The sequence below is a fragment of the Protopterus annectens genome, chromosome 5.part0 (assembly GCF_019279795.1).
Source record: "Protopterus annectens isolate FY-2018-M chromosome 5.part0, PAN1.0, whole genome shotgun sequence".
In the NCBI taxonomy this organism is placed as follows: domain Eukaryota; kingdom Metazoa; phylum Chordata; order Ceratodontiformes; family Protopteridae; genus Protopterus; species Protopterus annectens.
The window spans coordinates 1,293,071,443-1,293,086,921 of NC_056735.1; positions in this window are offsets into that span (position 1 = coordinate 1,293,071,443).

The following is a 15,479-nucleotide window of genomic DNA, read 5'->3' on the forward strand; positions in this document are numbered from 1 at the left end:
TGATATACCTGAGCTGACAATTATTAAACACATACTGGGGTGATACTTACACACAGTTGGAACATCCCCTGCTGCTCTAGCCTCTTGGAGCCATTCCTCCAAGAAGTCCCACTTACACCACTTCAGGTCGGCATAATGGTGCCTGACCTGCTCACCAGTTTGGGGTATGCCAGTGGCACTGATGAGGTCACAGGCGAGATGGTCCCAGGCCTCCATCTTATATAAGGAGCCCTGGTACTGGCCCTGCAGCAGTCTCTGATCATGGTCTTTGACAAGGAGTCCTGCCATGACCTTGGACTCCTGGATGCATCAGCACTGCACCTGAAAGTGCACACCTTTTCCACTTACTGCCATAGTGCCTGCAAGGGGAAGCTACAACCAGTTATGCAATGTATTCCTGCCTCCTGGGTTTAAGTATGGCTGTTTTCCCACACTTTTCCATGATTGGACAGTTTTGAAAAGGCTTAGCTATGGGCAAACCTGCTTACCTAAGGTTGGCATTGTTTAAAGAGGTATACCACTAGGCACAATGAGTTAGCTTGGCTACACATTGCTTACACCTCCTACACTGTCCTGTGCAATGCTTAGCATTGCTTTCATTAGACTTTGCATTATAATTCCTTTTTGGCATTGAGTTATTATTCATTACACCTTATATGTATGCCTGGTATCCATGATTAATGTGTACATACACTCTATGGGGTCCTTGTGTTTTACTGGGGACTTCCAACACTCTATTACAATTACACCTCACTTCTGGGCTTACCGCTGTACTCCAGTTCACCTATGTGTGTTATTTAGTGGGTTATGAAACATATGCCTGCATACTGATTCCTTTCAAAGGTTCAGTTTGGTTTTACTATGGTGAGGACTTGTTTACTGATACCTCATTCTTCTGTACTTCTGGGATGGGTTGGTGGTTAACTACTGTGACTATGGTATATAGGGTCCTGGGTTCAAGACCTGCATGATTGTTTATTTTTTTGATGGGCAGAACAAGGGCCATTGGATACAGAGTGATTAAGGCACTTTTGAGCAGTTGTAAGCAGGTTTGCATGATGGTAAGCACTGCTAACCTGCCTTTACATCTGCTTACAGAGACTTAGCTTTAGAACTGCTTAACCAGTGTAGGCATTGCTTACTGCTGCGCAAACGGGCTTAAGCCCGCTTACTAGTGCTTATATTGGCTTAGTACTGCTTATTTGTGCTGAAGCCTGCTTACTAGTGCCTTATTCATTATGACACTGACACCTCACATGTGCATTTACTGCAGTACTCCAGTTCATAAAAATATGTTATTTAGTGGATTATGCAGCATAAATATTACTCATAACTTGTTTTGCCATGGAAAATAGAATCTGTTGCAGTGAGACTCGAACCGGGAATGCCTGCTCATAAGGCGAATGCTCTGCCTACTACACTATTGGTATGCTGCTTCATTTGCATATATCGTCCTTGTTATCCTCTTCAGCCATTTAAGATGCATTAACTATAGCTAAGATGTGGGTACACCCTCACACCTACAGTTAGCTTTAATGGGAATTGTAAAAAAAAATAAAACGGTTTGTTCATTTTATTTATGTGTGCTTTTGTTGCTGTTGTACACATGGGAACTGTTTGTGGGGATATGTGGACACCTATGAGCAGTCTCACTAATTTCTGACCCCTTTCTGTTGTTCTTCATTGCAGGGGCATGTATATTCTGAGAGCTCTGCTCTCAGACACACCCCCTAGACTCTTACACGCTCTGTGTAAGCCTAGGATCTCAGGCAGCATGCCTCATTGCTATGCATGGCGCACGTCCGTCCTGCTCCTAAACACCTGCCTCCATGCAGGACTAAGCTAGTCCTGCACAGAGGAATAGTAAATCCAGGGGCATGTCTTTGGACTGTGGGAGGAAACCAGAGTACCCAGAATAAACCCACACAAACTCAGGGAAAACATTGAAACTCCACCCACATAGGATTTGAACCCAGAACCTCAGCAGTGGGAGCATAAGTGACAACTCCCCCAGAACAATGCTGCCCTAAGAATATTTCAAACATGGAAACAGTGTGTAAAGTTGCTATGCTCAAGTAAACATGGAGAAATTTAGTTACAAATGGTTGAAATGCTTTGTTTGCATGTTCTGGTGATGTTCAAGTCACATGTTCTTCATGTCATCGGAATTGCAAGTAGATGTCTCCTTTACTGTTATAAACTGTGTTGTTACTTGTGGAGATTATGATATTATTTGCATATTTGTGCTGTTTAATGTTTTTTCAACAAATGTTTTACTTTAAGTAGACATGTATATTTCTAAGTTGATCCTTGAATGGTTTGAAAGGCGGCTATAAAATGTTGTATTTCTGCTTGTGTTCATGTTGACCAGATGAATGGCAAACTTTATTTTTCAAATATCTTACATCAATAAAGGCTGACTGAACAGATAAGCCTGTATTTAAAAGACATGTGCTATTTGAATGTTTGCAATAAATTAATGAAGAGGTGAAAGAAAAAGATACTTGAAATAAGCAATTCTGAGTGCAACAAACCAATTCTGCATGCTTGAGCATGGTTGTAAATCTTATAGTTCTAGTTTTAAGTATTTATTCACTTAGAATCAGTAATAAAATCTCTGTAACAAGTTAAATAATCTTATTAAGATAATTAAGGAGAAAATGGCTTGAAACAAGCAAACTTCTCTTACATAAAAACAAGAAAAATATTGTCATGCAAAAAATAAGTATTATTTCCTTGATTTAAGATATTTAATCTTACATAGATTTCACTTTTTGCAGTGCATACAGACATGAGCATTCTCTAGGTTGAAGAGAGCTTGTAGGGAGTGGAGTTTTTTGTGTACATCAGGATACATGTATAGAAACTGGTGAATAGGTTATTAAACTGAGAATTATATGTGTTATGAAATGAGGAAACCTTGAGGGGGAAAAAGCATGAAATGATGCTGCCAGATTAACTGTGGCAAAGATCAGTATGGCCAGGTACAAGTACAGTGGTGAAGTGCATATACTCTTGGATTAAGAAAGAAGTAGCACCATCCATTAGACAAAAACTGCATGCTGAGTAGCAGTGCACAATGGGTGGGTGATTCAGAAACATGCTTAGTGTGACTACCCTTGGCTATGAAACCATGGCCAGCATACTGAGCAAATGAGCATATAATGAGATGGAAATAATGAATGCAAGTTAAGGCAAACAATATGGGTATTCAAAAATACATGAAAAGTGAGCAAAAAGTTGTGACCTACCACCAAAGTAGCTATTCACAGGAAAATCGTGATATACAGAGACAGAGACTGTGAAACCTTATGAGGTATAGCAGTAGATATTGTACAAATGTATATGTACAAGGATGTCTTCAGCCACAGAGGTGCATGCCATTGTCCACCACACCTCACAGTGATCTCTCCATGCATAATATTTCACCATCTCAATGACACAGAGATAGTAGAACTGCTACCTTCTGAGCAGAGGCCCTATGCAGGAGCAGGAGATGTTGGCTCATGGGAAGCATGGAATATCCATGCCTGTGTACACCAGGATATTTGTATTTTTGAGACATCTGGCTACAGGGACCTGCCAGTGAAGAGCGAGGGACATAGTGGGAACATCCAAGGCACCTGCCTCATGGAAGTTACACTAATTACTTGAAGCAGTGCTACAATATATATGGAGGCGAATATGTGGTTTCCATTCACCAGAGAAGGGAGAAGCAGAACCATGCAGGCATTTCATGAAATATCTCAGTTCCCTGAGGTATTGGGAGCCATTGACTGCCCCCACATTGCCATCAAGGCCCCCATCTGGGGAACAGGGAGACAAAATTATATGAACCATAAGAGATTTAATTTTGTCAGCTGCCAGTTGGTCTGCAGTTTGCAGGAAACAATATACAGTGTTTCTGTGCACCTAGCAGGCAGTGTCCACATTTCCCACAGCTGGCACACCTGTGTCTAATATCAGCTGTTTGTGTGGGGTGATTCTCCCAGGTATATCTTATTGATGATATTGGATATGTCCTGGAGCTATGGCTAATGATATGAAAAGAAACCCACAGACCATGGCTGAGAATGCATACAACACTTCTCTATTACAGACCAAAGAGACCCAAGACTACATTGAGTGTGTGTTCAACTGATGAGGGCCCACTATCTAGATGTCACTTTTGGCATCCTGCAGTACTTTTCAGATAAATGCAGCAAAATATCTGTGTGTGCATGTTGGCACACCAGTACAATACGGTATTAATATTCAGGATGAGAAAATCCTTGAGGCAGCAGAGATGGTGTCTATTGAGGAGCCTGTGGAGGAGCCAGCTACAAGGAATAACAGTGTGAAGCATATACAGGCACAGTAGAGGCAGCAACTAGTTCACAACTGTAGGCCATTTTATTCATAACAAACAGTAACAGTGATCCACACAGTACTGCAACCAGGCTATGCTGTACTATATATGGACTGGCCAAACTACAAATCAGACAAAGGCTACCATGGTGACAGAGCACTAGGGCAATGTCATCATTGTATGTACAGGTGGAAAGGACCACAATGACTGGTGTCAGCAACAGGAATAGTGGGGTGGGGGGATGTTGTTCTGGGTGAGTGTGTGCATGTGCGTATGTCTCTTGGTCTGGTGTTTGTGGTGAGCCAGGAAGACCTGTCAAGGAGTGGTTAATGTCTCTGGTGTGTTTTTTCTGGGCAGAAGTGGTTGGTACTGCTAGATGTGTGAGTGCATGCATATACACAGCTTTGTAGAAGATGCTGAACTGTGCAGAGATCTCTGGGACAGATCAAGGGCACCCATACAAGTTACATGCGCTGACCATACTTAATTCCCATTCACAGGGTGCCTTTTCTAGTGATTGTCAGTGGTTCAATCTACAGTGAACACAGAGGATGGAGTAGTCCATGATCATTAATGGTGGGATGTGCTATGGGTGGGTTTGACACATGCATTTCATCCACATCAGTAGCCATTGCATGCCGTACTACCCTTAAAACTTGTAGGTGTAAATGTGATTACACTGTGGGACCTAGACTGTGTCCTCAGCTTACTGTAGATCCACTTCCAGACCAGAAATGAAAGAGGATCGGCCATGAGAATGGCAATTCCCATTGTATGTGGCTGCACATGAGCACTTGCAACATACGGACTACATATGGTGACTTTCAAAAATGATCCATAAATTGGCAAGGCTGTTTCTGAGGTTGTCACTTATTTGCTTGTGCATGTCTGGTGTCCCTGCACATTTGCTGTGTGGTGACCAGGGAGACTGTCAGTTTGGGAGTAGTATGGATCCCATGGATTTGCTGGCCACTGGTAACCTAATCCCAAACATCCCCCACCACACTTGGGAGCTGCTGATAAGCAATGAAGCCACAGGGGAAGAGGGTGCACCCTGTACTGATGTATCAGCCAATATCTGCCCTTCCATTGTACTTGACAGATGGGTTGTACAGGCACAGAAGTAGTTTCTGAAGAATAAGCTGGTGGTGTGATACCTGCCACATTACCCATACCTGATGTTGTCACTATGAATACAAACTGCATCTAGTTGTGTCAGCTATTATCATTGGACTCTGACATTTCCCTAGTATCAGGCATGCAAATACCACAGTGGAGGACGCTGACACTAAAGCACCCATGAAAACAAGCAAACACACCCAAGTGTATTAATGCACACTCTTCAAATACCCACACCCCAGTGTTGATACAGCTATAAAACAGGGTGGCATGCAGAATCCATAGGCCACATACCTTGCACAGACTGATGTAGGAGCTGTTATCTGGACATGCCTGTAAGAACAAAATGATTATACTTCCTATAGGCAGTTCTGACTGAGGTAGGTTGCACTGTATGATATTTATGGTAGGTAATACCCCCCTCAGGCATCAGCTACAGATACATGAAGAACTAGATGAAGCCTTGCACTGATGCTGAGCCCTCCACCAAGTATGAGGGACCTGTCATGTCGTATAGCCAGAGATGCCAAGAACTCTTCCATGTTCGTTAGTAGGAGGGTTGTAATAATTCCAGCAGCTAACACGTGTCTATCTTTCGTTGGTAGACCAATGCCTTGTTGCGGACATGAGTAATCATGGTGGTCCAACTTCATAATTGTTCATGTATCCGATTATGGCCACAGACTATGCTACTTATTTAATAAGTTCCCACCAGACTTGCTGGTGAAAAGCCCAGTGATTTTTATCAGTAAGGAGCATCCACAGTGTTTATGAAATGCCTGTAATATGATGTCATTCTATGCCTGAAAGCACTTCTCCATTTTGTCTTTTTCATGCATTTTTCCTTCAGAATGTGAGGGACAGACACATGTAAAATGTTGATGTATTATACTCTTCCCATCCACATCTCAGTACTCCCAACAAAGTTCAGTGTTACCATAGACTGTGTTACAGCTGACCCACAAAGAAGCACATGTTACCTGTACAGGTGTCTGCCATGCATACGCCTTGACACACACACCATACTGTACCGTTTACCTGAAAAGGAGTTCATGCCATGCAAAAGGGATAGCTAAAGCATGTCATTTATTGTGTGTGTCAAGGGCAAACATAATACCAGAGCTTGCAAAGTCATTTCCAGATTACTAGATCAGCATTCTGTTTTCCAAAATGCCCAGAAAAAATGGGTAGTTTGCAACTATTCCTTGTTTTGCTATTTAGGAACAAGACAAGTAACTAGATGATTGATCCAAGGTAAATTCAGAGGCCACTTTTGTGTAATGCGGAGTATTTGTTTGAGACTGTATTTCCTGTGGAAAATTGTACAAGACTTTTTACACATTAATTCTTGGGGTTCAGAAGTCTTTCTAGCCAATGTGACTGTGACTGAGAAGGGAGTTTTCCGAGGTAAATATTTGAGGTCAGTTGAACTGGTTGACTAAAATGGGAAGTAATGTCAAATTTTCAGTCACAAAATGTAAGATCCTAAGCTGTTGCCACTGGATGTCAAGGGGTCTCATGTACAGAATCCCTTTCTGAAATTGATTAGCAGCTGTTGTAAATAATGTAGGCAGTTCAGCAGGTGACCACATAAGGATGTAAGGTATACCTTGGAACAGCAGGCCCAATCAGTATCAAGCAACCACACTAAAAGTGTGGAGTAGAAGCAGAAGTTTGAAACTAATCAAAACAACCTGGCTGTTAAAAGGTAACATTTTCTTGTTTTTGAGCTATATTTTCTTTTAAAGTAAAATCACTTCATCTGAAAGATAAAGGCTATGAAGAATCGGCCTTATATCATCCATACTGTGAGGACGATTGTCTTAAGTTTGGAATGCATCTGTTTGTACTTGAGTTTACATCATTATTACAGAGAGTCTGTGTCAAGGGCTTTGCCTCTGCCACTTGCTTTTTTTAATTTTATTACACTTTTGGAGATGAACAGTAGATTTTATAAAATAAATGCAATTTAATATCTGAGCCTAACTAATACACATAACAGTGAAAGATGCAAATTTTAATTGGCTTAAATAAACTAAGTGAACATATAAATTCTGATTGAAAATTGAAGAAAACTACATAAGAATAGAAAACTATATAAATAAATGAAACATACAATTAAACAGATTAAAACTAATTGACACAGAACATTTCATCTGTAATATTTGCATTCTTCTAATTCTAAGCCTAGCTTTGGCCAAAAATAAAGTTTTATTAAACCTTTCTTTCTCTTAATAAATAAGGTGTTCATTTTTTTTGTGTGTAATGTGAACCTCATTTGCCTTGTCCACCAAAGAGACATTAGAATTACATTGCACTTTGACTTTTTACCTTTAGAAGCAACTTTGGTGTTAGAGGAGTTGGAGAATAAATAAATATAGAAACCACTAACTGCAGTTGATTTGGAAGGCTTTTGTCTCTGCTCACAGCCAGTGTGGCAGTCCAAGGTGGAAAGCAGCAGTCAATTTTGGGACAGCTGATCTGTTTGTTCTGTCCAATAAACTCTATCTGCAGCTTTAACATCAGAAAGAATGAAAATTGTTTGCCAAGAGAGTCTGCTGTTGTATTCTTTCGGCTGCCAGGGTGTAAGATCTGTTAAGATTGTCTTTGCCCAGATAGTCATTGTTAGTCTGCAAAGTATGTAAGAGTACCTCTTTGTCTATTTATATATTCTATCATTTTTATGTTGTTTGTGGCCACTACTTCCCAGAAAACGACCAGAGATAGCTGGATTGCCATCATATCTTTCACATTTGTACGCTTACTATTTTGTAAGGCATCATGTTGTTCCTCAAATGTAGTTATATAATATGCTATATATGTACATGTTTCTAGACTTAGAAGTGGGACAAGAAAGGAAGACCCAGATTTAGCAATATCTTTTAGCTCCACCAAAGAACTACCTTCAGTAGAAATGACAAAAAGACATAGAGCTTCATCCAGACACTCAGAACTCTTGATTCATTAACTTTTGAGCTTCCATTGAACTTGCCTGTTATGAAGTATTATATTGGTTTAAATTAATTTCCAGTGCACTGTATTTCGGAAAGTTCAATAGGCTGAACCACATACTGAGGAAGAGAAATAACAGTGGTTTTAGTATTCATGATAGCTTGGAAACACATCTTTGAGAGGGAGGTAGATCCAGTTTCTAGAGATTAATTGCAATGACTAGACTCTTAAAAACAAAATGGAAGATGTCGCTCTTCCTATGTTATGATTCAAGATGAACAGGTGGGGTAGTTTGTTTATATGCTTTGCTATATAGAAACATATCAGTATGTGTAGCAACAACATAAAATAGAAACAAACTGATTAACTGACAGACTATTACATACATGCATGCTTACATCTCAACAGCTCTTTACAAAATAGCAGTCTGGCTCACATGTGCTCAATATGTATACACAGGTGAAAGTCCATGAAAAGCTTCTTAAAGGTATACTTACATACTGATCTACATCCTCCCTCTTTACTGGTTGGGAGGGTGGCCTAATGGTTAAGGTGTTTGCCTTGCAAGCACAAGATGCAGGGTTTGAGTCTCACAAAGAGATAATTGGCTAGGCTTAAAATGGCTCGCAAGGGCAGTTAGCTTAGTACTAATCTATGAATCTATGAATCTATGAATCTGAAAAATACATGCAATTACACAGACACCAAGAAATAAACACAACGTTCATGTCCAAGTTGCTGTGTATCTGGAACATGGTCTGGAAATGCGACTTGATCTAGTGATATAGCAATTAGGACTGGGTTTAGCAACAAGGACAGTCATTGGTGAACAGTCTGTTTCAGGAGTGTCGGTAATCCTCTCAGGAGCAGGGATATTTGCTGATATGTCCTCCGGAACTGGAACTTTGGCTGACTCACTCTGAGATCAGGAGTCTTTTTCACAGGCAAGATGCTGCAATACAGGCTCGGACACTGGCACTAAATGTTTTCAATTCCATCTACTCCTTGTGATTCCACAATGTACAGTCTCGGCTCTGGACATACACTTTTCAAGACTCCAATCCAATCATAACCTTTGGACATCTGCATCCTCACTATCTTCCCTTCTCATAATGGATTGAGCAGTTTGCTGGATTTATTATTATAGGACTTCTTCGACAAACACCTTTCCATAAGTTGAGCTTTCACTGCTTGTTATTCTTAGCACAGGGAACCAATAGATTGCTGCTAATTGACACAGGGAACCAATAGATTGCTATTAATTGACAGTGTGTTTCTAGTTTGTCTCGACAAAATCCTTTGTGCAGGTGAACCAAAATGTTTATCACAAGGAATATTTCTGAGATTCAGGAGATTCAGGAAAACATCGCTGTTGTCTCATTTTAACTTCTCTAATAACTGTTTCATACTTTGAACTTCACATTCTGCCAAACCATTTGAATGTGGGTAGTCAGGGCTACTCGTAGCATGAGTAAAGTCTCACTCTTCAGCAAATCTCTTGAACTGCTAGCTTGTAAACTGTGTACCATCATCAGAAATAACTTTGTGCAGACTACCATGGACTGCAAAATGTTGCTTCAACTTAGTAATGACAGTACTGGATGCTAGATTAGGAAGTAGGTCAACCTTGAACCAATTTGAATAAGAGTGTACTAACACCAAGTAATGTTGACCATTTCATTTGAAAATGTCTGTAGCTACTGTCAACCAAGGAAGTTCAGGAATCTGGTTTAGCAGAAGTGAGTCTTTCTGTTGATGTGGCTTAGTACTATTACATACATACAGAACAAGATGAAACTATTCTCTCGATATCTTTTGACATAGAAGGCCAAAGTACTAGTCCTCTTGCCCTTCTTTTAGTATAATCAGTTTCTGGAATGCCACAATGCAAGATGGTAATGTACTCTTGTTGCAAGGATTTTAGAACAATCACTTTTGGACCTTTCATGATGATATTATTGCCAAACAAAATCACATCCCTGTAAGGAAAATAAGGTAGCTCTTCTTCTGGTAAACAAGATTACTTTGAAGGCCATCCTCAACTGATAAAGTGGTTGAGCTTCTGAAGAATTGGATCTGAGGCTGTGTGACTTTTAAGCTCATCAAGACGTGTGAAAGAAAAATTTCTCACTTCCACGATTTTAAAATCAAGTTTCTCATATTCATGCTGTTCAGCGGTATTTCTGGGTGATCTGGATAAAGTGTCAGCAAGATAAAGAACGTTGCCTTTTGTGTAGACAAGATTAAAATTATACTTTTGCAATATCAACATCATGCATTGCAATCTGGCAGGAGCTGTATGCATAGGCTTTCTAAAAATAGTGAGTAGAGGTTGGTGATCTGTTTCGATTTTAATTGGGCGGCCATAAATATAATCATGGTACTTCAAACATGCACACACAATTTCCAAGAGCTCGTTCTCTAGCTGCACATATTGCATCTTGGTTTGGGTTACAGTTATAGATGCATAGGCTACTGTTCGATCCTCTTGAAGAATGACTGCACCAAGACCAAACTCTGAAGCATCACAAGAAAGAGTTACTGGTTTGTGAACATCATAATATCTGAGAGTTTATGGACTGGCAATTCTCTGTTTCAGGGCATCAGATGCTCTCTGGTGTTGGTCTGACCAGGACCAGGATACAACTTTGTGTGTAAACTCTCTGATCAGTGCTGAAAGTTGGCTCAAGTCTGGAATGAACTTGCCTAGATAGTTAACCATGCCAAGAAAACATTGTAAGGCTTGAACATTGTGTGGAGCAGGCATCTCAAGAATTGCTGTTTGCTTGGAAGGATCTGGTCCTAAGCTGGAACTGGTAAACAAATGACCAACATAAGTAAACTCTAATAGCCCGAATTTGTACTTCTGAGGATTCAGCTTAAGATTTACATCACATGCTCTTTCCAGAACTTTCTTAAGGTATCTGTCATGCTCTGCTTCACCATTACCTCCTACTAGAATATCATCTACTATAATACCACACAGATAACCAGAAAAAAATTGTTCCATTGCATGCTGGAAGACTTCACTGGCAGAATTTATCCCAAATGGCATTCTCAAAAAATCTGTACCTGCCAAAAGGAGTACTGAAATTGGTTAGCAAGGAGGATTTCCGGTCAAGCAAAATTTGCCAAAATGAACTTTTTGCATCCAAAACAATAAAAAAATAGTGGCATATGGCATAAGAGCAGCAACTTCTTTGACAATACACATTAGATGATGAGGTCTTTTCAGTGCTTTGTTCAAATCTATTGGATCAATACATATTCTGATATCATCTGAGCTTTTCTTATGAGTTACCACCATGGAAGATATCCATTCAGTTGGTTCATCAACTGGACAAATCACACCTTGCTGCACTATTTTATCTAGCTCGGCCTTGACTCTGCTCAGCATAGCTACTGGAACTTTCTGGACTGGTCTAACAACTGGGCTAACTTCGGTGCCTAACTTCATGGGAGTTTGCTTAGTTTGCCTTCAAAAAGATCAGCATAGGTAGAGAAAATAGACTAGGCAAAATTAGAACAGTTGTCTTTTAAGCTTAAATGGTGTTATTAAATGAAAGTAGTCTCATTTTTAAACTGTCTCTGAGGCCTAATAATGTAAAATTGCAAGTCATAGCTTTTCCCAGCAGAGTAACAATGAAAACACTACTGAACTTTCAGTTTGAATTTATTCACCACCATAAGCAATAAGCTTTGTACACTTTGCCAAATCAAGCTTCTCACCTGCACATACTCTAGCAAATGTTTCTGCTGACATAACATTGCACTTTGAACCTGTGTCAGTTTTGATCTCTGTGGGTCTTCCATTTATCTGAACAGTACAAAATACTTCATTCTTTGCCCATAAATCTACTGCATTGACTGTTTCATTAAGCACAGACACACCATCAACATAAAAAGTAGAGTCACAGCTTTCTAATTGATCGACTTGTCTCCTTGAATGTTCTCTTTTAATAAAAGAATGAGCCTCTTTTGGTTTAAAAAACTTTGGAAATTATTCCACTTTTTACATCTGTGGCATTGCTGACCAAAACTAAGCATGTTTCTCTTTTAGGCACATGATTGTCACAACAATTATGATGGTTGACTATGAGGCTAGGTGAGGGCACATGCTTTGAGTTTGTTGACTCACCCTTGGGCTTCACTACAACTGTGCATGCTCTGGAATTTGCTAGAAAGCTACAGGGTTTACCAGGGAGCATTACAGGGTTCACAGTTGCTGTCATGTGCTTGGGCCTTTTTTTTAAACCACATCCTGCATACTGTCAACATTAGCACTGGAAGATACTGGAAGCATGCATTTCTCATTGTAAGGATTATATGTGTGCTTTTCTATGAGCTCATATATCTGACAAATCTCTATTGCCCTATTCAAAGTTAAATCACTGTCACAAAGCAAAATCTTTCTCACAACATTATCTTTAATATCACACAGAAGTCTGTCTTTTATCAACTCATCCCTTAAGTCACCAAATCTGCATGTTTTAGCTTTGTTTCTCAAGTCAGTTATATATGCTGCAAACATTTCCCCACGCATTTGATCCCTTGTGTAAAATAAGTGCCTTTCGAGTGTAATATTCATTTGGGATTACACATTTCTGTAAATTTGTATTTTAAGTACTCAGGGTCTTCCCCTGATTCAGGCAGTACCACTATATGGTGGATTTTCCCCTCCCCTACAAACACAGCAGGTGCATACACAAATGAGTGCTGTCTTTCTATGGCTTTTGAACCAGCTAAATTAAGCAGAATAAATGCATTTGTATGTGCATATTTGTCAGAAAATGCATCTTGTATGAAATATTGTACTCTTGCTCAAACACTTTCCAATTCTCTACAATATTATTATCAAATACAAGTGGACCAATTTTTTGAAATTCTTCAGCCATGCCAACAAAATATGCTGAAACACATTGCAAATATGGCACTTGCAATTATATACAAACATACACACACACCAGGTACTTGTAATAACATTAAAATGCACAATAAACTCTTCAAAATACTGTACTTTGTGAAAAGTATGCTTTGAATTGGCTGTATTTTATGAAATAACTGCACTGTAATGCTGCACAAACTTGTGAATACTTTGTATACTTCGGATATCATGAATAGCTTTAATTAATGTGAAAAAGTAGCACACAATGAAAAATGCACTCGTTTTCCTTATTTTATGTAATTTATGTGATTCGGACATAGTTTCAAACATTTGTATAACTATTTTGAATATTTTTATCAATATGTCACAGTTTTAGACATTTTGTTTAATTAGAAATTTGTTTTGAGTGTTCTGAGTGCTTCATTTTATATCCTTTGAGTAAGAAATCATTTAAGCAAGTTTTAGTACCTGGAATTCATTTCTGGCCTGTTTTGCCAGTTGTACTTGCAGTAGGAATGATCCATTCCTCTATATTCCTCCAACATTAACTGAGTGCCTCTTGGTCTTGAGTCTGGATCCCATTCTGACACCATGTCGCTTTTCTTATGTTATGATTCAAGATGAACAGGTGGGGTAGTTTATTTACATACTTTATTATATAGAAACACATCAGGATGGATAGCAGCAACATAAAATATAAACAAACTGATTAACTGACAGACCATTACATACATGCATGCTTACATCTCAACAGCTCTCTACAAAATGGCAGTCTGGCTCGCACGTGCTCAGTATTTATACACATGTGCAAGCCCATGGAAAGATGGGAGATAAAGGTGGTGAGGACATGGTGGGAAGAGGAAAAAAACAGGTAGTATGTGCTTATAGTTAAGAGACGTGTAGATTATGTTAGTCTTTGGGAGGAGGGTAAACATCAGTTATTATGAGCTTATAGTTAAGATATTTAAGAGTAGAGTAAGTTAGTCTTTGGGAGATGAAGAGGGACAGATGTGAGTGTTAAGAAAGTGATTTTTTAGAGTGAGTTTGAGGGTCTTAAAGGAATCTGTGCTGTAAGGTAAAAAAGTTACAGCAGAATGATAACAAGAGCCACAATCACTGTTCCAGTAGTAAGTCTGAATCAAGCAGGTTGGAGCTCTAGAGGGTTCTCAAAGAACTGCCGATATGGGTGGTGAATTGTTCTTTTGTAGTACCTATAAAATCAATTTGGAAACACACTCCATTTTGAAGTTTCATTTGTTTGAGATTCCACAAAGTGATACTTTGTCATTTGATATACTGTCCAATTCATTGTTCATGAAAAGCAATATATTTGAATAATTTTTTCTCAATTCTGATTTAAAAACACTGCTGACATTGAAGAAGATGAACAGAAGAATAACCAAGTTTTACTTCCAACCAAGAAGATGCTATTAAATAACAGGGTTTTACCTCCAGAATTAACCGTAATGGCATTGAAAAGTTTTAGATTTCAGTTCTAGATGCAATGGCATCTCTGTATTTTTTTTTCTGGTATGATTTGCAGTTGGCACAGTGGTGTAGAGAGGGATAATGTCAATGGCATCTCCTCTACACTCAACTAGGGAGGGTCGTCCCACTAGAATTTCATGGGGGGATAACGTCCTAGTAATACTCATTGCACATTGCATGTGAAATAGATCTAGAGGCAAAGCTTCTGGCAACTTGAGACCAGTTTCCTCACACAGTTTTGCTAACCTTAGTTTGATTTGCTCTTTCTACAGTTCCTGATGCTTGTGGTCAATGGCATTGCATTTTTATATTTATAGATTCATAGATTAGTACTAGGCTAGCTGCTTTGGTGGGCCATTTTATGCCTAGCTAATTACCCCATGTTAGAATCAAACCCTGCACTTTGTGTCTGTAAGATAAATACCCTAACCATCATGCCAATCTCCCAACCCTTAATTAACAGGAAGCTTACTGAGGAAATCATTGCATGTGGTGTTATAGGTGAATAGGTAAGGAGAAGGGTAGCTGCCCTTGTGGGTAATTTTAAGCCTACCCCATTTCCCTCAGTGAGAATCAAACCTTGTACTTCTTGTCTGTGAGGTAAACACTTTAACCATTATGCCAGTACCCAGGACACTAATTTTGCATGAGGGTGTTGCCATTCTTTCCCTGAGGAATTTCTGCTGC